We start from the raw sequence: 27,437 nt of genomic DNA, 5'->3' as shown, positions 1-27,437 counted from the left end.
CAGCATGAGATCCAAAAACATTCTCAGGAAACGAATGAGTCCTTTTTGGATAAATCTGGAAACACAGCAACCATACCGAAGAAGAAGAATAGAGTTCTAGCATCTTTGGAGTCTGCAATTGTCATTTAATGCAGAGAAAACTAAAAAGATTTTAAAGTGTTATACATTTATATATTTTTATACTATCTGTAAAGTGTTAGGAAATAATTAACTAGGAACTAGTTGTTATGTTTAAGTAAAAGCAAAATACTGCGGATGCTGGAAATCTGAAACAAAAACAAGAAATGCTGGATTCACTCAGCAGGTCTGGCAGCATCTGTGGAAAGAGAAGCAGAGTTAACGTTTCGGGTCAGTGACCCTTCTTCGGAACTGACAAATATTAGAAAAGTCACAGATTATAAACAAGTGAGGTGGGGGTTGGGCAAGAGATAACAAAGGAGAAGGTGCAGATTGGACCAGGCCACATAGCTGACCAAAAGGTCACGGAGCAAAGGCAAACAATATGTTAATGGTGTGTTGAAAGACAAAGCATTAGTACAGATTAGGTGTGAATATACTGAATATTGAACATCAGCAAGTGCAAACCTGAAGAAAAACAACCTGAAAAAAACAGTGGGTAAGCAAACTGAACAAACTAAGATGAAATGAAATAAATGCAAAAAAAGATTGTAAAAAATGTAAAAAGGAATGCAAAAAAAAGGAAGAAAAAATAACTAAAAATGACTAAAAATGAAAGTAAAGTGGGGGGCTGTCATGCTCTGAAATTATTGAACTCAATGTTCAGTCCGGCAGGCTGTAGTGTGCCTAATCGGTAGATGAGATGCTGTTCCTCGAGCTTGCGTTGATGTTCACTGGAACACTGCAGCAATCCCAGGACAGAGATGTGAGCATGAGAGCTTCTCTTTCCACAGATGCTGCCAGACCTGCTGAGTGAATCCAGCATTTCTTGTTTTTGTTATGTTTAAGTGTTCCAGTGAGGGGTCTCATTCATGGCTGCACTGGGGAGTCATGTTATATGCAACACAAGAATCAGGTTCTACAGTATAAAGCATGGTTCTGTAATAAACCAGACTGATTCCAGCCTTTTCCAAGATTAAAGTGCGATTCTTTCCAACTTCTGGGAACCAGAAACAACATAAAGACGAAATATAAAATATTTTCTCTTGTATCATTTTAACTTTCTGTGCCTTAAATGGCAATTACAGAATCTAGGGCCCTTATATTTAAGGGGAGGTGGGGAGTGTGTGAGGGAAGCACAGCACTACAGTGACTTGCCAAAGTTTCTTTGACAGCACTTCCTAAACCAATGGCCTCTACTGCCTAGAAGGACAAGGACAGTAGGTGCATGGGAACACCATCGTGTGTAAGTTCCCCTCCAAGTCAAACATCGTTCTGGCTTGGAAATATATTGTCGTTCTTGTACAGTCGCTGGGTTAAAATCTTGGAATAAACCTTCTAACAGCACTGTGGCAGTACCTACACCACACAAAAACCCCCTAACAGCACTGTGGCAGTACCTACACCACACAAACTGCTTCAAAGGCAACTGAGGATAGGCAATAATTTCTGGCCTTGCGAGCGACACCCACATCCGATGGAAAAATAAAAAAAGAAATGTGGCGGAAAAGTGGTAAGGCTGTGAATGCAGAGGTCCTACCAAACGTAATGGCATGACTTCTTTATAATTTGTTTCTTCCATTTCCCACTCAGCAGCTGGAAAAATTGCAGCCTGGCCGATGCAAGGCGGGAAAGCCAAAGGCAGGCAGCCGCAACTAGGGATTCAGCAATTAGGAAGGGATCACGGGCTGCAGATTGGGGCTCCTGTGGGACAGGGTGGGGAAAGAGATCAGTGATCACAGGGCAGGCTGCAGATCATGGATCGGGAGGATAGGTGCCCATGGGTTAGGCTGCAGTTCAGGGTTGGATGGGTGTCACAGCGGGTACTAGAGAGGCCACAATCATCAGAAAGGAGGGGCTGAAGGGACAAATTACATTTAAATCAGGCTCCCAGTTGCACTGTGGGAGCCTAATTTAAATACATCAATCAAGTGTCCCACCTCTCCAAGATGGGGCACTCGTATGGCAAGCTAAAAGTTGGAGTCACGCTTTGTGTTTTCAAGAGTTTACTCTCCTTTCCCTTCCCCCGACCATCATGGCAATATTAATATTGAGGCCCAGGAACACTTCAAACTGTAATTTACCATTTTTACAACACTACTAGGTAGTGATCAGCATGATTTAATTTAAATTTAGTGGAGAACAAAACTCCAGTAGGCTTGGGCCTGCAGCAAGCCAGCTGCAGTTGAACAATTTTTTTCAGCTAAACTGGCTTTGTCAGTTGCTTCCTAATTTCTTAGCAACATAATTGTTAGGGTTGTAAACAGATGAGTATTAAAACTGGCACCTTTAATGCACTGGAAGCTGGTGTGGAATAATACAACATGTATTATTGAATTGGCCTTTATAGCCACTCCAGGCGCTGCTTCACAAACCACTGACCACCTCCAGGCGCGTATCCATTGTCTCTCGAGATAAGGAGGCCCAAAAGAAAGAAAAAAGAAAGAAGCATTGTTGGTGCTCACAATGGGAAACAAAGGAATCTGCAGTTTATTCCACCCATGAGCAGAACCTTCTTAAATTATTTGCCTGTCTTTTTCACTGGTATTTGTAAAATTAGTTAAGTACTGCACTGTTCACAGCTGCGATCCATAATGTAGTTTACAAATGTTATAGTGGCATTATTGTGCTTGCTAAATTTGATTTTACATTCGGTTACATTTCACTATTATTACATACTCAGTGATATTTAATTATTTCCAACAAACTCACTCAATGTTGTTGCTTATAAATATTGTAACAGCAACTCCTTTAACTGATAGTGCCTTATAATTAGAGAATCATACAAAATCCCTAATGATAAAAACAATGATGTTCTGTCATCCAAACATGGGTTTAAAGCATTACAGCTGTCTTAAAACCATAATGGCTTTCTGGCATAAAAAAATGAGTTGCCATGGAAACATGACATTCTGTAAACTTCAACATTCTGTGCTGACTTGCAGTTAGTTACTTTAAAGGGCTTGAGGCAAAATGCGTGAACAGTAAAGAATTCTTACTTTTCTGTTGCCAATTTCAGGACCAGACTGAGATTTGTATCATTCTGCTTTGTCGGAGTACATATTAGGAAAGGGCATTAAAATTCAAAGTAAATTAAAGGGGAAGAGATAGCTGATACCAGTGGGCACATATTTAGCATGCTCAAGGCAAACAACGTTGTTCTAAGGCTGATCCTTTGTCATTAAAGTCACAGGCCTTGTGATTTTTACTTTGGTCCTGTGATTTGCTTTCTTCATCATGGCAAAATTGATAGACAGCTTTAAAAAAGCTGACACAATCCCAAAAAAGTTGACATCGCAGAAAACAAAGTACAGCTAAAAGATGGATCTGAAAAATGGTGTATGAATAATGTCAGTCTTTTAAGGTGACTGAATTAGTTAATTTCCTTTTTATTACAATAGACCTCAGGGGTGATTTTTGCCAAATACTTCAGGTGCTAAAAAGCCTCCAAGGTGGCCAAGATAGGGTGTTGAGCTGAAACGCTGGTTTAGTCTGTGTTTAGCACAGGACGCCATCTTGATAAAGGAGTTAAGGCCAGTGCTAGGAACGGCCGCTGGAGGCTTGCTGAACAACCGATTGCCACTTAAAATGCCTGCTAGCACTCATTAAAAAGGATGCAGAGCATTTGGGGGGCTCGCACTTCAAGTAAGGCCCTCTTCTAACAACGACCAGCTGTTTGGGAGTAAAGATAGTGTTGGTGTCAATTTCAAGCTACTTCAAGGAGTGCTCCATTTCATGTTCATTGCTGCTGAGGCTGTGAAGAGGACCTCTGAAACACATCAGAACATGCCACCAACACTCGAGCAACATTTATTCGAGAAATTCTCTGAGGACTTCACTTAAAAAGAGTAAATGTTGTGCTACTATATTTTATTGGCCACCTTATAGGAGTCACCAAGAGAAAGGGGGTGCTTAGTCATGGGCATTTTGGTTGGGGTTCCACTTTGGTCTGGAATGGGAGGAGGACATGAAGCCAGGCAGAGCAGCACCAGCTGCGGCAGGAGAGAGGGACAGGAGGGCAGGGTGGCGTCCTTGACCCCTGTAAGTACTGCACATCATTCCTCCTCTGGGCCTCCTCCTCCAGGACCTCCAGTATTGCAACAACAACAATAATTTGTATTTATATAGTGTCGTTAATGTAGTAAAACATCCCAGGGTGCTTCACAGGAGCATTATCAGACATAATTTGACATGGAGTCATATAGGAAGACATTATGGTAGATGACTAAAAGTTTCGTCAAATAGGTAGGTTTGAAGGAGTGTCTTAAAGGAAGTAAGAGAGGCAGAGAGGTTTAGGGAGGGAATTCCAGAGCTCAGGGCCTTGGCAGTTGAAGGTACGGCTGCTAATGGTGGAGAAATTAAATTCTGGGATTCTCAAGGTCAGGATTGGAGGAATGCAGATACCTTGCAGGGCTGTGGGGCTGAAGGAAATTACAGAGATAAAAAAGGGCGAGGCTATGGAGGAATTTGAAAACAGGGATGAGAATTTTAAAGGCACAACATTGCTTAAGTGGGAGCCAAAGTCAGTGAGCATAGGGGTGATGAGTGACTGGGACTTGGTGCAAGTTAGGACACAGGCAGTAAAGTCCTCAGGGATCACAGCTAAGAAGCTGTGCATCCTCTCACTCGGTCCCTGCTGTATGCTGGCCAGACCGCTCCACACCTGCAGTGCTCCAGTTTTGTTTAATTGGTTTAACTTCCCTACATCAACCTCATGAATAGCTAAAGAAGTATGACCCGGCTAATCTGAGTGCAAAGATTTATACTCCCTCAACAGGTCAGCTATGTCTTTCCTCTAGTGCTCAGGTAGATGTTGTAGCCCCTCATCCAGACCCTTTAACACCTCTGTGTTTGCCTGCTTCATCAATCTGGGAACACTCAGTCTCAGACTCATCATTTGGTTCACCATGGGCTCCAGTATCATTCTCTACCACCTGTGCTACACTTACTGGCTGACCATGCTCATGGTCATAGTAGCTCTTCAGCATATTCACGGAAAACACCCTTTGACTTTTCTGTCTGTCTGGGGTACTAACCAAATAGTTCACATCACTGAGTTTTCTTTTGGTATAGTATGGACCACTAAACCTAGCTTTCACTGGTTCACCAGGCAAAAGCAACAAGACTAACACCTTATCTCCAGGTTGAAAACTATGTGCCTTAGCTGTTCTATCTGCTTGTGATTTCATTACCTGCTGAGAAGACTTGAGATGGTCTCTGGCCACCACACAAGCTTTTGAGTCTTTTTCAGAACCCTGACACATAATCTAGGAGGGCAGTTTCCTCATCCTGTGCCAAATATCTCTCTTTAATGAGTCGAATGGACTGAAACCAATAGGCTCATTTGGTGTGTCCCTAGTTGTGAATAACAAAAATGATATTGTTTTAGTCAGTTCTGGGCAAACTCAAAATAATAAGCCCTAATCACACTCTTTAGGATTTGATATCTTTCCAAAACACCTTGGGACATTGGGTGATAAGCATACGACTTGAGCTGCTTCACTCCCAAATTGCACACGACCTCCTGAAATATACCTGATATAAAATTTGACCCCTGGTCAGACTGAATTTCTTTTGGCAAACCATACCTAGTGAAAAACTGGACCAACTCCTCAATCACAACTTTCGCTGTGATCTTACTCAATGGTATTGCCTCTGGAAATTGAATGAACAAACTCATGATGGTCAGGAGATAATTATGACCTGACTTAGTTATGGGTAAGGGTCCAACACAATCAACAAGAACCCTACTAAATGGTTCATCAAATGCAGGTATCGGTATTAATGGAGCTGGCTTAATCAAAGGCTGTGGTTTCCCAAACATCTTACATGTGTGACATGTCTTACAGATGTCAACCATATCCCTGTGCAGCTTCGGCCAATAAAAATGCATCATTACCCTAGCCTGTGTCTGCCGAATACCCAAATCACCTGCAACTGGAGTCTCATGGGAAATTCTCAAAATTTCACTGCGGTAGCAAGGAGGGACAACAATTTGATGGACTACGTCCCAATCCTCATCAGTGGACCTCTGGGGGGGGTCTCCACTTCCTCATCAAAATGTCATTCTTGACATAATAACACTCAGGGACCTTTTCAGCCTCTGTCTCAGACCATCCCATCTGAGGCAAGCATTCAAATCAGCACCTACATGTTGTGCCTCAATCAAAGAAGATGTGCTAAACAATTCTCCATTGTTCGTCTTGGAGCCTTTACCAACAACATCCCCATCCAAATCCTTGAAAAAGATTTCTGCCAACCAAACACACGAATTGTCCTCTACAACAATTTAATCCTTTAATACTGGGACCTAGACGGGGAGGCAGTGGCATAGTGGTATTCTCACTGGACTAGTAACCCAGAGACCCAGGGTATTGATCTGGGGACATGGGTTCAAATCCCACCATAGCAGAAGGTGGAATTTGAATTCAATTAATAAATCTGGAATTAAAAGCAAGTCTAATGATGGCCATGAAACCATTGTCGATTGTTGTAAAAACCCATCTGATTCACTAATATCCTTTAGGGAAGGAAATCTGCTGTCCTTACCTGGTCTGACCTACGTATGACTCCAGACCCATAGCAATGTGGTTGACTCTTACATGCCCTCTGAAATGGCCTAGCAAGCCACTCAGTTGTATCTAACTGCTACAAAGTCAAAAACAAGGAATGAAACCAGATGGAGCACCCGACATCGACCTAGGCAATGGAAACGACAACGGCAAACCCAGCCCTGTTGGCCCTGCAAAGTCCTCCTTACTAACATCTGGGGGCTTGTGCCAAAGTTGTGAGAGCTGTCCCACAGACAAGTCAGGCAACAGCCTGACGTAGACATACTCACGGAATCATACCTTACAGACAATGTCCCAGACACTGCAATCACCATCCCCGGTATATCGGCAGGACAGACCCACCAGAGGTGGTAGCACAGTGGTATACAGTAGGGAGGGAGTTGCCCTGGGAGTCCTCAACATCGACTCTGGACCCCATGAAGTCTCATGGCGTCAGATCAAACATGGACAAGGAAACCTCCTGCTGATTACCACCTACCGCCCTCCCTCAGCTGATGAGTCAGTACTCCTCCATGTTGAGCACTTGGAGGAAGCACTAAGGGTGGCGAGGGCACAAAATGTACTCTGGGTGGGGGACTTCAATGTCCATCACCAAGAGTGGCTCGGTAGCATTACTACTGACCGAGCTGGCTGAGTCCTAAAGGACATATCTGCTAGACTGGGTATGCGGCAGGTAGTGAAGGAACCAACAAGAGGGGAAAACATACTTGACCTCGTCCTCACCAATCTGCCTGCCGCAGATGCATCTGTCCATGATATTTATTGGTGGGAGTGACCACCTCACAGTCCTTGTGGAGACGAAGTCCCGCCTTCACATTGAGGATACCCTCCATCGTGTTGTGTGGCACTACCACCGTGCTAAATGGGATAGATTTCGAACATATCTAGCAATGTAAAACTGGGCATCCATGAGGCGCTGTGGGCCATCAGCAGCAGCTGAATTGTACTCAACCACAATCTGTAACCTTATGGCCCAGCATATCCCCCACTCTACCATTACCATCAAGCCAGGAGACCAACCCTGGTTCAATGAAGAGTGCAGGACGGCATGCCAGGAGCAGCACCAGGCATACCTCAAAATGAGGTGTCAACCTGGTGAAGCTACAACACAGGACTATCTGCGTGCCAAACTGCGTAAGCAGCATGCGATAGACAGAGCCAAGCGATCCCATAACCAACGGATCAGATCTAAGCTCTGCAGTCCTGCCACATCCAGCCGTGAATGGTGGTGGACAATTAAACAACTAACTGGAGGAGGTGGCTCCACAAATATCCCTATCCTCAATGATGGGGGAGCCCAGCACATCAGTGCAAAAGATAAGGCTGAAGCATTTGCAACAATCTTCAGCCAGAAGTGCCCAGTTGATGATCCATCAAGGCCTCCTTCTGAAGTCCCCAGCATCACAGATGCCAGACTTCAGCCAATTCGATTCATTCCACGTGATATCAAGAAACGACTGAAGGCACTGGATACTGCAAAAGCGATGGGCCCTGACAATATTCTGGCAATAGTACTGAAGACCTGTGCTCCAGAACTTGCCACGCCCCATGCCAAGCTGTTCCAGTACAGCTACAACACTGGCACCTACCCTGCAATGTGGAAAATTGCCCAGGTATGTCCTGTACACAAAAAGCAGGACAAGTCCAACCCGGCCAACTACCGCCCCATTAGCCTACTCTCAATCATCAGTAAAGTGATGGAAGGTGTCATCAACAGTGCCATCAAGTGATACTTGCTTAGCAATAACCTGCTCAGTGATGCTCAGTTTGGGTTCCGCCAGGGCCACTCAGCTCCTGACCTCATTACAGCCTTGGTTCAAACATGGACAAAAGAGCTGAACTCAAGAGGTGAGGTGAGAGTGACTGCCCTTGACATCAAGGCAGCATTTGACCGAGTATTCCTGAAGAGGCACTATTTTTGAATCTTTCCATCAGAATCACTTCCCTAAGGCTCTCAAAATCTTGTGCAGCCTTCATCAATCTATGCCACCTATCAAACACCAGTTCCTTCTCTCTGGCAAATTCCACATATGTCTGGCCCCGTTTTTTAAATTTCTAAATTTTTGTCCATGGTACCAACTCATAGGCATTGAGAACAGCAATGTTTACTTTGTCATAGTCTCATGAGTGATCATCTAAAAGAGATGAGTACACCTCCAAAGCTTACCCTATGAAAACACTCTGAAAACACATTGTTCAAGGTGATTTAAGCCAATCCAGATTCATGGCATTTTTCGCAAATGATACAAAGTACATTTCTACTCCCTCCTCAATAAATGTAGGTGCCAGGCATATATTCTTTACCAAATCAAAACTACGAAGAGTGTGCTCTGGGTAATCCTTAGCTTTGACCCCCAATTCATGTCCACCAGCTTTGAGATTTTCCTTTTTGAAATTGAAGTCTAATTCAAGTTTTTGCAGCTCTTGTTCTCTTTCGTTTTCTTTCTCTTCCCTTTCCAGTTTTATCCTCTCTATTTCAAGTTGTCTTCTTTCTCTTTCTTTTACTCATTCTTCTCTTTTTCTTTGTCCCCTTCTCTTTCTTCCCTTTCCAATTTCATCTTCTCTAAGTTGAACTGCCACCTTTCCCTTTCTGATTCAATTTTGGCTAGTTGTACTTGAACATGAGCAGAAACATCCTTTTCTTTCTCCAGCTTCAAATGAGGAGCCAAATCTTCGGTTATCTCTGCTTTCGTAGCCCCTGGGCTTATACTAATGCCCACATGGTCTGATGTAGCAATCAAATCAACTTTTTTCAACTGCTGCAATGTACTGAGAGACAAATCTTCTCTCTTAACAACTGCTTATACTTCAATAGTACTCATGCGATTTCCCACTGGATACAGCCAAAGTAAATGTGAAATCTTGTTTGTTTAAACTCTGGAAAATTCCAGTAAACTCGTTTCACAGCCCAATCTGGATTAGAAGAATCCAATCCACACCGACCCCAATTTAGAGAAAAAAACACAACGGGCAAGATTTTACTTTTATAAATTTTACTTTAACACTCAAACCTAAACCGACAAAAATTAAACATGAACTAACAGTTAAATCACAGTCAACATATACATATATAACATAAGGATTGCACGTTAATTATCAGATACAACAAAGATGGAGCTCACAATCCTTCTGGGCCGTCCTCTTAGCAAGGATAGCACCGAATAGTCACAATGTTCTGCATAACCATGAACTTCTTCAGGTAAATGTCCAATTCCTGTCCACCAAGTTGCCAAAATGGAAGTAAAATCTTCTCGTCAGTAACGAGCATTGCAGTCTTCCCTTCAACATTTCGGTTTTATCGCCTCTCGAATGTCCTTGGTCCTGCTCATGACAGTCTTGATGGCATAGCTCCACCTGTAGTTCTCTAGGTCACTGAAAACAGCTGTGAAAAATCATATTTTCCAATGACCAGCTCCCAGAATCAAGTCTTTGTTTTTAAAACCAACAGCTCCCAGCTTGTTTCCATTCAACAATCTTGGCAACTGCTGTTTTCTTCAACACTGCAGTCTGTAATCTTATAAACAGAAACTTGAGCTCCAGTCACATGTCTCTGGTCACACCTCTGATCATCTGACTGTTTTACCTGGTTCCCTTCAGTATTGATTCCCCAGAACTCTGAAACTTTCAGTTTCCTTTTCCAGTAAATGACTATCTCAGAAAAATACAAGCTTTAAATCCAAAGTCAGTGCACCAAGCAGTACATTCATTCGGTCAACTATTCAAATTCAGACTCCATCACACAACTTTGACAAAAGTAAAGACCAGTTTTTATGACTCTGCAGAAATACTAGGTGCTGCATCTATTCAGTGTCTTTGACCAGAAGATTTGAACAAGAAGATTATTGTTAATGACAAACATTTTTTCATTATTGTTATATATACATTTCTAAAAATAACATTAAATAGTCTCAATGCTCCCAATAATCACATCAAGGGCAAAGCTGAAATTTATGAAAACCTCGCTATCAACACTCAACTGCTTGTGAGCTACTCAAGAAGTCCTTAAGCTGTCTCACAGCAGTGAGTTTACCTCTTAAAGTCCCCAGTATTACGAACATGGAGAGCAAGTTCAAATAGTATGAATGGAGAACTGAAATACTGATCAGTCACTCAGAAAGTGAATAGTTGGCAACTATGGAAATTAATGATAAAAGCCTAGAAAAAATAGTTTGCTCACATATGTCAAAATATGTGGTTCACTGACAGAAGGATTATTTTTATTTCTTTGGTGCTAAAGCAGAAATATCCAGTTTTCTTCACAAACTAAAATAAACCTCTATTTATTTTAGTCCTGTATTGTGTAAAACAAAAAAAAAATTATCAATGGGATAAACATTCACAGCCTCCCATTCCTTCCTAAAGTCCTTGGCACCTGCTTTACCAAATGAGGGATCCACCAACTCTCTGCAGATGTCTCACCCTTCCCACACCCCAATTAGTTGGACGGCAACAACCCACTCAATTCTCCACCCCTTTTGTTCTTCCTATTATTTATTTATTTATTGAGAGATACAGCACTGAAACAGGCCCTTCGGCCCACCAAGTCTGTGCCAACCAACAACCACCCATTTATACTAACCCTACACTAATCCCATATTCCCTACCACCTACCTACACTAGGAGCAATTTACAATGGCCAATTTACCTATCACCTGCAAGTCTTTGGCGGTGGGAGGAAACTGGAGCACCCGGCGAAAACCCACGCGGTCACAGGGAGAACTTGCAAACTCCGCACAGGCAGTACCCAGAATCGAACCCGGGTCCCTGGAGCTGTGAGGCTGCAGTGCTAACCACTGTACTACTGTGTCAGTTAGTTCACAGTAGGTTCATGCTGTCAATATAGGTTGACTAGGACAAAAAAGTTGGGTTGACCAGGTCATAAACAAATTGGGGTCTTGTGAATTTAGGTAGCTGTCCCTAGAAATGCAAACATGGTGAGTATCATACGACTGGCGTGAATGGAGGGTCGAAACATTGACAGCTCACTCAGAAAGTGAATCGTTGGCAACAATACCATTAATTTAATGTTACTTTCCTAAGATTCAAAATAGGCTCTACTGTTGCCTCTGAAGTACACTTACTTTATTGTCAATTTTAATGCAAAGTGAATTTCTAAAGGTGCATTTACAATTTAGATCCATTCAGATGTCTACATTTAATCCATATAAAAAAAAATATGAATTATGATGCTCCAGCTGAGTGCTACAAACAGGAAGCACTTCGTACACAAAATCCTGTTAGGAGACTGAATGCTTCAAAAAGCTTATCTGCTGCCTAGGATTTTGCGAGCTCAGGGCTTCTTGTTTGTAGCGTTCAGTTGCAGCTTTATTATTCACATTACGGTGTACTGTGTACATGGATTATGTGTAGAAAGGCTGTCTGCACCTTGGCTAACTCACTTCAATGGCAAATCCATGACAATGTTAGTGCACCCTGTAAGTGTGCAACAGTAGAAACAAATTTCAGAATTGTCAGTCTGGAAGCAAAACACATGCAGTCAGAAAGTATATGTTGATTCTTTCCTTAAGTTGGAATGTACTTGCATGGGGCACTAGTAAAACTCCTGAAACTTGCCTCTCCGCATCCCAAGATGCATATAAGGCTACTGAACCAAAGTCTGACAGCACCATCATGCTACGCCACCCAATAAACTAGACTCCTCATTTTGAAGACCAACAGTCCTAGTTTTGGAGCCACCACCAGAATGTCCAAAACCCCACCTTACAAACCATAGATGTAACAAACTGTGCTTGACACAAACTCCAAAAAGAAGCAGGGCCTATTGTGCTTAAGTACAAGCCTCAGCTCCAACAACAACACCAGTGAGAACAGCCCCTGTTCATGACTTTTACTATAAATAATTTCATACCTTGTGACATCTTTTCAAAAAAAAAATCCAGTTATTTCAAAATATTACCAACAGAAAATTACATTTGATGGTTTGCATTTAGCTTATTAGCTGGGACTGCCAATGAATAAAATGGTATCAGCAATGAAAGGGAATGGTGTGGGATGAAGAAATGAACATGGATGTGCAAAATAAATGTTCTAAACAATAGCACTGGAGGCAGTCAATGCAATTTTAGGACCTTACAAAATGCTGAGCTGCAGAGTGACAATAGTCTTTTGTCTTCAGTCTGCATACAGAAGCACTCTGTCAGCTTCACATCTTAACATTGCACAGTTTTCAAGAGGGATTACTGTGTTGGAAAACATTGATACTTAAAATACAATGCTACCTCTTTAGGTCTATTAGACCAAAGGTCAATCAGTGCTTTGAGCTGTCCTTTCCCAAATTAGCAGCTTGCCCTTTGTCAGTCTTTTAGCTTCCTGAATACATTTGGGGCTGTTTCATGAAAAAAAAATCAGTGAAGAATCTGTAAAGGCATTAACAGTAAATGTTAAGTAAGTCAAATTCAGGCTGCATGTGGTAAATTTTTGTCTTCACAACCTGAGCAATAATCTGGTGGGAAAGTTTTGCTCATCTGGAATTCAATGAAATGAAAATCGGGCAGATTCTGCTAAGGACGTGCAATGTGTCTCAATAGGTGGTGAAAACAAAAATCTATCTCCATGTTTGTTGGTCAGTTACTGTTATGTCTTCTTGTTGTTTTCTGGTTCTCAGAGATTGGAAATAATGAACTTTAAATTTGGAAAGGCTTGATTTCATTTATTTGTTCAGCCACCATGCTGCCTGCTGTAGGACTGGCCAGACTGGTTTTACAGATCCCGTGACTCTCCAGTGCAGCTGTGAATGTAGTCCCCCTGGAACACTTACACATAACAACTAGTTCCTGGCACTTTACAGTTAGTATAACAATATATAACATCCCTCTTTCTTTTAAACGTAATGCCCCTATATCAATATAACTGTCAATATAACGAAAGAAGATTATCAACCAACTTGTGAAAATAATTTGAACCCCTTTTTAGAGTCTTTTGTAGCGTGTATTTTTTTTCTGAAAAATATTATTCACGGTATCACTTGGGTGATAAGATGTTGTGCCTCCATCTTGTAGATTTGGCATTTGTTGTTCTCAGTGGTGAGTTGTCACTCTGTACAGGCGATGTTGTGTCACTTGCTGGTGATGTTATTAACATTGTCTCACTGGATAGTGATGATTCCAATGTTGTTGATGGTCTTTTCTGTTGTTCCAACTCAGGTGTAGGTCGAATATGGATTCTATTCTTTCTCATTTGGTTACTGGTTTTGGTCTCAATGGTATGACCTTGAGGTCTCAGATTCACCAATAACTGTTGCTGAGCTCCAGGTTTTCATGATTGATCCTGTATGTGTACAGTTTATCCTTTCAACAGCTCGGTTAGGGATTTAGCATACTTGTTGAAGTGTTGCTCTCCTCTTACCTGTGCTTCAGTGAGTTGTTGTCTCACTTCCTCCTGGTCACTTGAAGGATGTATTTTGCTTGACAGAGTAGTCTTATATTTTCTTCCATTCAACAGCTCTGCAGGTGATTTCATGTCAGCCTTGAGAGGTGTGGATCGGAGTGACAATAAAGCCAAGTTTGGGTCTTCCTTCATCCCTTGGCATTTCACAAGTATTCTTTTGACCGTCTGGATGTGTCTTTCTATAAATCCGTGTCCCCATGGGTAGTGTGGTGATGAAGTGATGGTGTTGAACCCATACTGGTCAGCGAATTCCTTAAATTCTCTGGATGTAAACTGAGTGCCACTGTCACATATTAATCTTTCAGGAATCCCTTGCTCAGTGAACAGAACTCATACTGCTGAGATTATTGCTGTGGCTCCTAAGTCTTCCAGATAAAAGGGAACTTTAAGTAGTAGTCTGCAACTATGAGATACCATTCTTGATTATGTGTGAATAAATCAACTCCTACAGTATGCCATGGTCTGGGTGGCACTTCAGTAGCTATCATCTCCTCTTTTTGCTGTGTGTTTCTGTACTTCTGGCATACATTGCATGTAGACACAATATTTTTGATATCTTTGTATATTCCTATCCAGTACACAGCTGATCTGGCACCGAGCTTACATTTCTCCATTCCCATGTGGCCTTCCTGTATCTTTTGGAGAAGTTCTTCCTGCATTGCTTTGGGTATGATTATTTTGGATCTGGCTAGCAGAACACCATCTTCTAGTGAGATGTCATCTCTGATAGACCAGTACTGCCATATTGTTGGCTGTGTGTGCTGCATCTTATCAGGCCATCCCTGGATCACTTGCTGAGATAGCATCTGTAACACCTCGTCTTTGCTGGTCTCAACTCTAATTTGACTAAGTTTCGGTGGTGTTACATTCATTAGGTGATGAATCTTTATACCTAGATCTTCTACCTCGTGTTTCCCCTGTAGTGACAACCGAGACAGGGTGTCTGCCAGCACCATTTCCCTTCCTGGCTTATATTTCAGAGTGAAATCATAACTCTGAAGTCTCTGCAATCTTGATGGTGCTTTATGTAGATTTTTCTTGTAGATTTGCTCCAGTGGACGATGATCATTCTCCACGATGAACTTCCTCCCATAGAGATATGTGTGGAACTTCTCACATCCATATACGATTGCCAAAAGCTCTCTTTCTATGTTGGCATATCTTGTCTCAGCTGATGTTAGAGCTTTGGATGCAAATGCTATTGGCTTTCCCTCTTGTATCAGGGCTGCTCCCAGTCCTTTTGTGGAAGCATCTACTTGCAGAGTGACAAGTTTCTTTCTGTCACAGTATGACAGACTTGTCTCCTTGCATACTACCATTTTGAGTTTGTTGAAACTCCTGCCATGTGACTCTGACCATTGGTACTTTACATCTTCTTTCATCAGCTCCCGACATGTTCCGACATGTGCAGAATAAAGGAGCTCATGTATTGTATCAAACCAAGAAAACTTCTCAACTCTCTCTCATATCTTGGGGCTTCCATCCCGGAGGTGGCTGAGATTCTTTCAGGACTGGGCTTGACTCCATCAGGTGTGTACTCCATTCCAAAGAACTGACATTCTTTCACTTTCACATGTACTTGCCTGCATTTAGCTTGATCCCAGCTTTCCTGGTTCTCTCCATGGCTTCATGTAGATGATTATCATGATTTTTTCCATCTACACCATATATCTGGATAACATCTGCTATGCCAACTGCTCCTTTGCATCCCCTGTATGTCTCATTTACTTTCTGTTGGAACACATCCTGGTTCACTTTGAGGCCAAACGCAGGTCGACGCAGGAATTTGTACCGTCCAAAGGGTGTGTTGAATGTTATCAACAACGAAGAGTCTGCATCCAGCTTCACATTCCAGTAGCCAAGCTTGCTAAAAACTTTTGCCACTGCCAGTGCTGGTGTAATTTCTTCCAGTGTTGGAATGGGGTAGTAATTCCTCTTTATTGCTTGGTTAAGATCTTTGGGATCCAGGCAAATTCTTAGCCATCCATTTGGCTTCTCTCTCACCATGATGGAATTTACCAAATCTGTAGGCTCTGTGAATCTGGCGATCATCTTCTTTTCTTCCATTTCTTGGTGCTCTCTTTCAAGATTTCCTTTTAGTTCTACTGGTACCTTATGTGGGGGATGAATCACTGGTTTCATCGTTGGGTCAAGAGTGATGTGATACTCAATCTTCAAAGCATCCAACCGTTTCATCAAGACACTCTGGGTACATTTGTACCAGATCTTCTTTGTTTCTGATCGGAGGGTGCTTTTCAATGGGTGTACTATCTTCAACCCTCAGTGTCGCCTCCTCCACCTCATGGTTTACGAAGATAATCTGCAGCTCTTCACAACTGCTCAACCCCAGGATAGCTGGACCATCTGTTTCCGTGACATAGAACATTCAGTTAATATCTTTTCCTTTGTGTGTCCCTCTGATTTGGGTTGTTCCTAGCTGTCAAATCTCAGTTCTCCCATATGCTGTGAGCATGACATTGTTTGGTTTAAGAGCACCTTTCCTTGGATAACCATTTTCCTCCAAATTTTCAGGAGAGATCTTCAGATATAGTCTGAGCGGGATGATGTTACTCTGCACTCCAGTATCAATCTTCAACTTCAGATTTATCATTGTGGGCTTGTTTCTCACCCTCCTCCTGATCTGTATGTCATATCCAGACATTTCATGCAATTGTATGGTTCCTATGTCTATCAGGTTCTCAAACCCAGCATCATCTTCCAGGGTAAGAATGTTTTGGTTTCTTTCACTACTCATTCTCCCTGTTGCTCTGTCGCTGGTCACTCGTCTACCACTTTCTTGCCTTGTTCTGTATATCTTTTCCCAGTGATTGGTCTATCTGCAAGCTCTGCAGATTGATCCATATGCAGGATATTTCCTTTTGTCTGTCAATTCGTGTGGTCGTCCACAGCTCCTGCACATCTTTTCTCTGTCTGGTGTATATTCTTTTGTTGTTGTTTCACTGCATCAACACTGCTGCCTTTTTCTTGGTTTAACTGAAGGCTAGCCTTTTGCGTAGTCAGTATCTTCATTTGTCTGCTTGTGGCTTCATGTGCTCTGGCAGTGTCGACAGCCTGCGGTATTGTGAGCTTGTCCTTTCCGATCAGAGCTTTCTGAATTTCAGGATGTGCAGAACCCCAAATGAGCTGATGTGATGAAACATGCATATAATTGGCTTATTTAGGTAGATTTTAGAATTAATACATTATACCTTCCAGAATTAAAAATTGAATACATGGTCAGCTTTCAAGATTCACTGAAATTCTCTTTTAAGAACAGAATTAAGGATTTATAAACATCCCTGTTACAATAGAATGTGAACAAGAAACACCTTTTAAGTAAAAAAAATCCATTCCAAGGTCTTCCAAGGTCTCTGCTACAGTGGAAGTGGAAGATGAAACACACTGGGATATCCTATGAGGTTAGACCCCTTTCCTATCCTGAGTGGCGTGAAACAGGGCTGTGTTCTCGCACCCACACTTTTTGGGATTTTCTTCTCCCTGCTGCTTTCACATGCATTCAAGTCTTCTGAAGAAGGAATTTTCCTCCACACAAGATCAGGGGGCAGGTTGTTCAACCTTGCCCGTCTAAGGGCGAAGTCCAAAGTACGGAAAGTCCTCATCAGGGAACTCCTCTTTGCTGACAATGCTGCTTTAACATCTCACACTGAAGAGTGCCTGCAGAGTCTCATCGACAGGTCTGCAGCTGCCTGCAATTAATTTGGCCTAACCATCAGCCTCAAGAAAACGAACATCATGGGGCAGGACGTCAGAAATGCTCCATCCATCAATATTGGTGACCACGCTCTGGAAGTGGTTCAAGAGTTCACCTACCTAGGCTCAACTATCACCAGTAACCTGTCTCTAGATGCAGAAATCAACAAGCGCATGGGAAAGGCTTCCACTGCTATGTCCAGACTGGCCAAGAGAGTGTGGGAAAATGGCGCACTGAGCGGAACACCAAAGTCCGAGTGTATCAAGCCTGTATCCTCAGTACCTTGCTCTATGGCAGCGAGGCCTGGACAACGTATGTCAGCCAAGAGCGACGTCTCAATTCATTCCATCTTCGCTGCCTCCGGAGAATTCTTGGCATCAGGTGGCAGGACCGTATCTCCAACACAGAAGTCCTCGAGGCTGCCAACATCCCCAGCTTATACACACTACTGAGTCAGCGGCGCTTGAGATGGCTTGGCCATGTGAGCCGCATGGAAGATGGCAGGATCCCCAAAGACACATTGTATAGCGAGCTCGCCACTGGTATCAGACCTACTGGCCGTCCATGTCTCCGCTTTAAAGACGTCTGCAAACATGACTTGAAGTCCTGTGACATTGATCACAAGTCGTGGGAGTCAGTTGCCAGCGTTCGCCAGAGCTGGCGGGCAGCCATAAAGGCGGGGCTAAAGTGTGGCGAGTCGAAGAGACTTAGCAGTTGGCAGGAAAAAAGACAAAAGGACAAGGGGAGAGCCAACTGTGTAACAGCCCCGACAAACAAATTTTTCTGCAGCACCTTTGGAAGAGTCTGTCACTCTAGAATTGGCCTTTATAGCCACTCCAGGCGCTGCTCCACACACCACTGACCACCTCCAGGCGTTTACCCATTGTCTCTCGAGATAAGGAGGCCAAAGAAAGAAAGAAAGTACAGATAACTATAAACTTAATTAGTTGATAGTGTTAGTGATATAGACAGACCGACTCAAGAGGATGGTACATTTTACCATAAAAAGACAATTATAGGTGGTAAATTCCAAAATGAAATGATACTTACAAAAACAGATGCCAAGTAAACCCAATTACAAACATTTTGACCAGATAAAAGCTCAAAACCTCAAGAGAAGGGAATTTCCAGCAAATATATTAAGTGGGAATGGTAGCAAATGATATTACCATAAATGGATCTCAAAAGTAGGAAAAACACACACAGAAAGGTAACACCTACGTTCTAAAAGATGAGATGATAGATTAGAAGCAGTATAAACTTGAGAGCTTTGAATCAAAAAACCAGAAGTATTGAATTCCTCATCAATTCTTCTCAACCAAAGGTACTCGGGGAATTTAAGGTAAGAGTTTACTTTAAATTTTGATTGCTACTCTAAGATATTTTGCTGTAGCCTTGTCAAGGTTGAACTTTTGGATTCTATTTTAGAAATAAGATTATGTTTTACATCTCTTAGTAATCTTTGATATTGCAGTATATTCAGCCACTGAAAGTGTATTGCATATCCAATTATTTAATAAATATATAAAAGTTAATAAATTGTCTCATATAGCATTCTGTATACAACTACAACTTTGTGTCTCCTTAAGTGGGGAGATACTTATTGAAGAGAGTTTCCCAGACCCTCATAATATCTGGGATATTCATGACTTAGCTATAATTATTTTTAAAAATAGGCTATCCAAAAGATAGTAATATTCTCTGTTCGTTTTCTTTCTTTGAGGGAAGACTAGTTCAGTTCTTCAGACCCAAACAAATGTCTGTAGCAATCTGTCTGGTCTGAACTTAATTAAAGGAGACTTATAGGGATGTACGCTTGATTTGGTTTAGTCCCTATAAGGGATTAAAGTCATAAATCACTTCATTGATCTATCAACCTTTCATCTATGTCCTTAAGTTTACATTTTCTGGCTGCATTTTTCAATCTTGTTACAAAATTGTCAATAGGCTCACCAAGTTCCTGTCTGAAGCCTTGAAATTCATATTGGTATATCTGATGATTTGATTTTGGCTGGAGATGGGTGCAGAATCTTTCAAAAATTTTGTCTGGGTTTCTGTTGACCTCTTCACTTCAGTCCCAGCTGTTAAATAAATGTAATCCTTTATCTCCAGCCCACAGTAGGATATAGCTGACCCTCTCCTCTTCACTAGTGCCTTTTAGGAAACTACTGAATGTCAATCTGCACTTTTGTTTAAACTTCTCAAACATCATCAGCTTCCCATTCATTATGGTCTATAGCTGTGCATTCATTCCTGCCCCATGTTGACATTTTGTTTTTCATTTTTGCACGAGTCACTCGGTATTTCTTTCTTTAATTGGGTCAATTTTCCCAATTTAATTCTTTTAAAATGTTCTAGGTTTACTCACAGACACTCCCTGCCACCATATTATGTCTTCTTGTTGGAAATAATCACACTTTAAACTTGGAAAGGCTTGAGTTTTTCAGTTATTTGTTCAGGCACCATGCTGCCTGCTGTAGGACTGGCCAGACTGGTTTTGTGTTACATATTCCATGACTCTCCAGTGCAGCCGTAAATGTGGCCCCATGGGAATACTTACACATAACAACTAGTTCCTAGCACTTTACAAATAATATAACAATATATAAAAGTTACTGTTCAGAGTAGTAAGTGTTTTGGTTCAAGTTTTCCGAACAGCTTTTCATTGGGAAATAGCTTGAAGACAGTTTGCGTAAACACCACATTTCTTAGTTCTTTTTTCATACTGAATTAAATAACATTAATTATGATCAGAATTTGTAGTATAGGGTTAATGTTTGAGATAGTGAGAGTAATTCGCCCCATTGTGGTGATGATAATGTAAGAGTCACCTGGGTAATAGTCTTGGGAGAAGCAATAAGCATCATGAGAGGTGATAGCTCGACATGCTTTTTGAGAGTTTATATGGTTTTGTAAATACAATAAACGAGTTACTATTTAAACCTACAGCGACTCCAAGATCTCTGTAAACAAAGCTCGACCTGCATCTTAGATGCGAGCAACAATCTACAACAAAATTAGTTGTTTATTGGTGAGTAAACTATGATTGCTGTCAAATCCAGAAGTTGCAAAATAACACCAGAAAATATCATTACTTTGTAAAGACTAAACTAATGATCAGATTTATCGCAATTAAAATGATGCACAGAAGCAGAAACATCATCAAATGGTTAAACAGCACAATAATTGTATAAGAAGCAGCTAAACCCTATTGCTGGGCATTTCCTCAGGGCTTCTCCTGCTCTGCTGCCTTAACTTTGGCACCTCACCTTCAACACTCACTCCCTTCACCACCGACTCACAGTGGCAGCAGTATGTGCCATCTACAAGATGCACTTCAGCAACTCACCAAGGCTCCTTCGATAGCACCTTCCAAACCCGCGACCTCTACCATCTAGAAGGACAAGGGCAGCAGATGCATCGGAACATCATCACCTGCAAGTTTCCCTCCAAGCCGCACACCATCCTGACTTGGAACTATATCGCTATTCCTTCACTGTCGCTGGGTCAAAATCCTAGAATTCCCTTCCGAACAGCACTGTGGGTGTACCTACACCCCAAGGACTGCAGAGGTTCAAGAAGGCAGCTCACCACCACCTTCTCAAGGGCAATTAGGGATGGGCAATAAATTCTGGGCTAGCCAGCGACGCCCATATCCCATGAATGAATATAAAAACCCAGAGATTCTGCCAAACTTCCACCAAAGTTACGGTAGCGTGCACCATCAGCATGACCAGTGGCTACAGCAGCTTGGCAACAGGTGCCAAAAACAACATCCCAAAATGTCACTTGGCAGCTTCCTGAGCGGCACTTGTGGCAGAACCTGCCTCTCAAGGAATGGCCTCCACAGCCATCAGCAAAGGTATACCATATGAAGACACCCCATCTAAATGTTTTGTTTGCTGCGGGTCCATCATCTCTCATAGATGGAAGGATACCAATAAACGGTGGCAGAGGAGGAGAAGCCCTGAGAAAATTCCAAGTGTTTGTCATTGTAGATCACAAAGGTGCTAACCACAATACCTTGTGGGCTATGTATAAGTTTTAAATGAACGTTCCCATTATGTTGCATGCATATGAGAACACTAGCGGTTCTTAATGTTCTGATTTAGGATTTATTCACCCATGAGGCAAGAGTGCTGAAACAGCCCTTTCCAAATTTTCAGGTCCATTAAATTGAAACAGGAAAAGCAAGTAAGAAATATAAACACAAAAATAACTAGTTTGCTTCAGCTTCATGGGTGACTTGCCAGGGCTGGAGAGTTGCAAATGGACCACAGACCATAGGTTAGACACTCTGCAGTCACAAGTGGTTTATTTGCCCTTTCCAAGCAGAACTCTTTCTTCTGTTACAGACTGACCGCATAGCAAATACTGCTTTCAGATTTTCTTATGTTTTCATGGCTTGGAACAGTTCTTCAGATGAAATATGAACCTTTTATTATTCTGTGGCGACTGGAATGCAGTTTTGAGGTGGGTCTTTCAGGTAGAGGCAGTATATGTGGAATGCATGAATCCATAAAATGCTGAATAGTTCAATGTGCTGTAATAGATAGCAACATTAGTTTACAATGACCAAAATAAGTTCAATTATGTTTCTAATATATGGAATCTGAGAAATTTTTGGTGCTTGAGATTGCACTCCATAATTTCATCCAAAACTGCAAACTGGTCTTGTAAATCAGACATTGACTTTGAACTAAAAGCTACCAGGCACTTGAGGTATTTATCCATCTGACTTTCTTTGATGACAAAGCAATATTTGTGAAGCATTCTCAGAAATGGAACATGATAGCCTTCAGATATTAATGAATAATTGAATAATAGCTTGGAATCTATGCTTAATTAGTGGCGCTGTTCCCATCTTCACTAGACTATTTTAACACATGGCAATCATCAGAAAGTACTGCAAGTACATTCATGTTTTAATCATCTGGCCTCCCAAACAAAGACCCTCAACTAATTTCTGAACAACCATTCCTGTCCATTATTGAGGCTGTGCATCTCAGGTTCTGCATTTTCTACTTATTAAAGCAGTTTTTCCAGTTATAGACTGAGCTATTCACTCTATTTTATAATTATGTGAAACCAAATGTTGTATATTGCTGTCACGATGTTGTATGTTGTTGGTAGCTTAGTTATAGTGCTCTTCATAAAGTATCGGAGTCTTAGATGGCTGAACATCAACTCTTTATTTACATTTACATTCCATTTACACTCTCCATTAGGATCTCTAGCTAGCACTGCTCATGGTGCTTCTAGCTTCTTCTAAGCCTATTGCCCATGTGACGATTACCACATTATCACTACAGTGGGAAGGATTACTCTCACTGTCTCAAACATTAACCCTTTCAGACCTTTATACTACATCTCCCCCCAAATCTTTGTCCTTACACAATTTTATATATATACATTCATTTTGATTTTACATACTACCTCATCTCCCCCCAAGTCTCTGCTATCACATATTAAATCTATCAGAAGGCTTCATGACTCTCCCTGATCTCTTCTTGTCAGGCTCGGAAGATCAGTAGCCTTTCTTGAAAGTCTTGCTTGAAGACTTGGATGGCCTTTACCAATATTTGTAGTATCCTGTTGTCTCTGGGTTTCTAGATCATTATCTGGTTCCTCCGGATATATGACAGATTGTTGTTTTTGAGGTATAGGGATAAGATTTCTCCTATTTCAACGTACTGTACCCTTGGAATTGTGCACTACGTACGATCTCGGATGAACTTAATCTCTCTAGATAACTCTCCCTTCACGTCCTAGATCTCGTATCCAGATTTTCTCACCATCTTTTAAACTTGGCAGGTTTCTGGTATGAAATCTCCTACCATAATTGCAAACTTGATGGCTCCTGTAAGACTTCTCTTTGTCTCGAACTTTTTTGTAGTCTTGTACATCTATCCCAGAAGTAGGTTTCTGGGTAGAATGGGAAGTTATGTTTTAGCTTCCTGTCCATCAACAGGTCTTAAGGTGAAAGTCCACAAAACAATGGAGTGGATTGATAATTCAATAGTGCACTGAGAAGATTATCGTTCTTCTTCAACAATGATTTAATAGTTTGTATTCCTCTCTCTGCTTCACCATTCAATTGAAGGTAATGAGAAGAACTTGTGAGATGTTCAAATCCCCACTTCCTCACAAATTTTGTGAAGTATTCATTTGCAAACTGTGGTCCATTGTCTGACACAACCTCATCAGGAATACCATGCATTTGCAAAGATTTCCTATGAAGCTCTAATAACAGATTCTGTTGTTGTTGAGTACAATCTTTTCACTTCAATCCATCATGAAAAATAATCGATCACTATAGCGTTAGATTTTCCATTATACATAAATAAATCCATTCCTAGATGTTCTCACGGTCTGGTTGGAAATTATGCAGTTATCAGAGGTTCCCTCTGGTTTGGTCTGTGTACTGCGCATACCTGGCATTTCAAGATCATGTTTTCTATGTCTTTGGATATTGCTGGCCATCAAACAGATGATTGAACTCGTGTTCTGCATTTTGTAATTCCCTAGTGGCCTTGATGGATTCTTGCCAAGATATCTGATCGAAGAAAAATCAGAATGACCAGTCTGTCATTATGCACCAGCAAACTATTTACGATTGTGAAGTGTCTCCTGAATTCGAAGAAAATTTTCATTACTTACCCACTCGGACATTCCTGTGACCAACCATTGTATAATACTGGTGTATCCACATTGTTACAATCAGGTGAGAAAGGCACCTAGGGGTCTCTTTCAGCCTTCACCTGGTCTTGTTGTAACAGGGTTTTGTTTAAACACACTGTGTTTGAGCTTCCCCTTGGTGAATCCTTGTTCACCACTTTCTAATTATAAGGCAAAGAAATGAGCATAAACAGGCTTTCTTAGGTTTAAAGAAGAAAAGTGAAATTTATTAAAACTTAAACTTAATCTCTGATTCGGTTAATTCCTACAGTTACATGCTGCGCCCCATGCTCACATGCATATGTGATACACACATGCAAATAGAGACAGGAAAGAGCAGAAGAAAAATAAAGTGGAGAGGTTTGAGGCAATATCAGAAGAGTTTCTTGTTACTGTATTTCGAGCTCACTGTATTCCTTTCATAGGTAGTTCTTGCTTGTTGGTAATTCTTGGTTTTCGTTAGGGCCCAGTATTCTTCTTAAACTTTGTTCACCGTAGGAGACTTTTCTCTCTTGGGTTCATATGTCTTCAATGCTTTCCAAAGCTGGTAAGAGTGAGATGAGAGCAGGCAGGAGTGAGGTATTTTCCAGTCCAGGAGCAAACAGCTTTCTGAGTTCCAAACACTCTGTGGCAAGTTCAAATTCAACAAACTCCAACAGCCAGTTTGTTATATGACTAAACTGATCTGACCATGCCTGTTTGTGTATTCGGCCATCTTAGCAGTTAACCTGGATTGCGAGTCCCTCCACCCTCAACGTCAGGTATTCAAAAGTCCATTGTGGATTGAATGTGTCAGCAAGTGGCTCCTTTGTCCTTTCCAAGTATTGGCTGTTATTATGCAAATGTCTTTCCAGTCAAGGGTCTGGTGTTTTTTTTAAAGACAGTTCTTTCTTTACTCTAGCAACAATTTTAAAATTAAATGTCCATGTGGCGAAATATATGTGCCTCATTCTTGGCAGGTGGGGGCCTGCATGACAACATACATTCCTCATCCTGCTTTTGAGCATGACAAATTTCTTGAAGTTTCTGTGCACTTGCCAGCCATCGCAACGCTGTGTGCTATGAATACGATTTTATCTCTTCAACAAAGTTAACATCCTCTTGTGTGGAGTGGTCAACAGTTGCTCTCGATAATATACCAGCTTAAGTTTGCATCGTTCCCTGTACATATACCATCCCTTAGGTATATATCATCAACTTCAAACAGAATCTCTGAATTCTTGGAGGCATCCTTGCAATTTTCTTCTAATCCAGTAAGGAAACTAAGGATTTGTGGTCTGTCTCAATAACCATTTTCAGGCCAATAATGTAATCAACTTCTCGCAAGCCCACATGACTGCGAGTTCTTCTTTTTCAACGACAGCATACCATGTCTCCGCCTCTGACAATGCTCAAGATACATAATGGATCGGTCTTCGATATCCATTTGGCTATTCATGAAAGAGGACTGTCCCCAACCTTGTAGGTGAGGCATCTTACATTCGAACATACGAATTAGGAGCAGGAGTAGGCCACTCGGCCCTTTAAGCCTTCTCCGCCATTCAATAAGTTCATGTCTGAACTGATTACTCCACATTTCCCCCTACCCCCGATAACTTTCCACCCCCTTGCTTATCAAGAATCCATCTACCTCTGCCTTAAAAATATTCAATAACTCTGCTTCCACCACCTTTTGAGGAAGACAATTCCAAAGACTCACGACCCTCCGAGAGAAAAAATGTCTCCCCATCTCTGTTTTAAATGGGCGACACCTTATTGTTAAATAGTGACCCCTAGTTCTAGATTCTCCCACAAAGGGAAACATCCTTTCCACATCCACCCTGTCAAGACCCCTCAGGATCTTATATGTTTCAATCAAGTCTCCTCTTGCTCTTCTAAATTCCAGTGGATGCAAGCCTAGCCTGTCCAATCTTTCCTCCTAAGACAGCCCACCCATTCCAGGTATTAGTCTAGTAAACCTTCTCTGTATACCTGCAATGCATTTATATCCTTCCTTAAATAAGGAGACCAGTACTGTACACAGTACTCCAGATGTGGTCTCACCAATGCCCTGCATAGCTGAAGCATAATCTCCCTACTTTTGTATTCAATTCCACTCACGATAGATGATAACATTCTATTAGCTTTCCTAATTTTGTGCTGTACCTGCAGAGTAACCTTTTGCGATTCATGCACTACGACACCCAGATCCCCTGCATCTCAGAGCTCTACAATCTCTCATCAATCTCTTCTACAATTATAGTTGGAAATGAAGGGTTGCAATATGCTAATATCTCTGGTAAGACTAGCATCTCCTTAACTCTTCAAAATGTCTGTTCTTGATGTATGTTCCAACACCAGGCTTGATGTTTCTTCAAGAGTTGTCTTCATGATTCTGCTCCCTGCACCAAATTGGGTAAAAATTTTGCCAACTGATTCACCATTCCTAGGAATCTTTGGAGATGTTGGACTGAAGTTGGAATTGGAAATTCGCTCATGGCTCTCGGCTTTTGTGGGTTGGCCATTATGCCCTTGCCACTCACAATATGGCCCAAGAAACAAATAGACATTTTCGAGAATTCACACCAATTATTAAGTGTCAGCCCTTCTTCTTGAAGATGATGTAGAACTGCTTTGACTCTCTGGTCATGTACTTCGACGGATTCCCCATGGACTTGGATGTCGTCCATGTGACATATCACCCATTTTAGTCCTTGAAGAATATTGGACATGGTCCTTTGGAAGATTACTGGTGTAGATGTTATACTGAATGGTAAACGATTGAAGCAAAATCTTCCAAATGTGTGATGAATGTTGTAAGTAATTTTGACTTCTCGTCCAATGGGCGTTGCCAAACGCCACTGTTTGTGTCAAGTTTCGTGAACACTGTGCCATTTGATAGTTTTAACAGGCTTTCATCTACCGAAGACATAGGATGAATTTCCCTCGCCAAAGCTTTGTCAAGGTGCGTT

The sequence above is a fragment of the Heterodontus francisci genome, chromosome 1 (assembly GCF_036365525.1).
Source record: "Heterodontus francisci isolate sHetFra1 chromosome 1, sHetFra1.hap1, whole genome shotgun sequence".
NCBI classification, from domain to species: Eukaryota; Metazoa; Chordata; class Chondrichthyes; order Heterodontiformes; family Heterodontidae; genus Heterodontus; species Heterodontus francisci.
The sequence above is the reverse complement of the archived record's forward strand: the minus strand, read 5'-3'. Positions refer to the sequence as shown.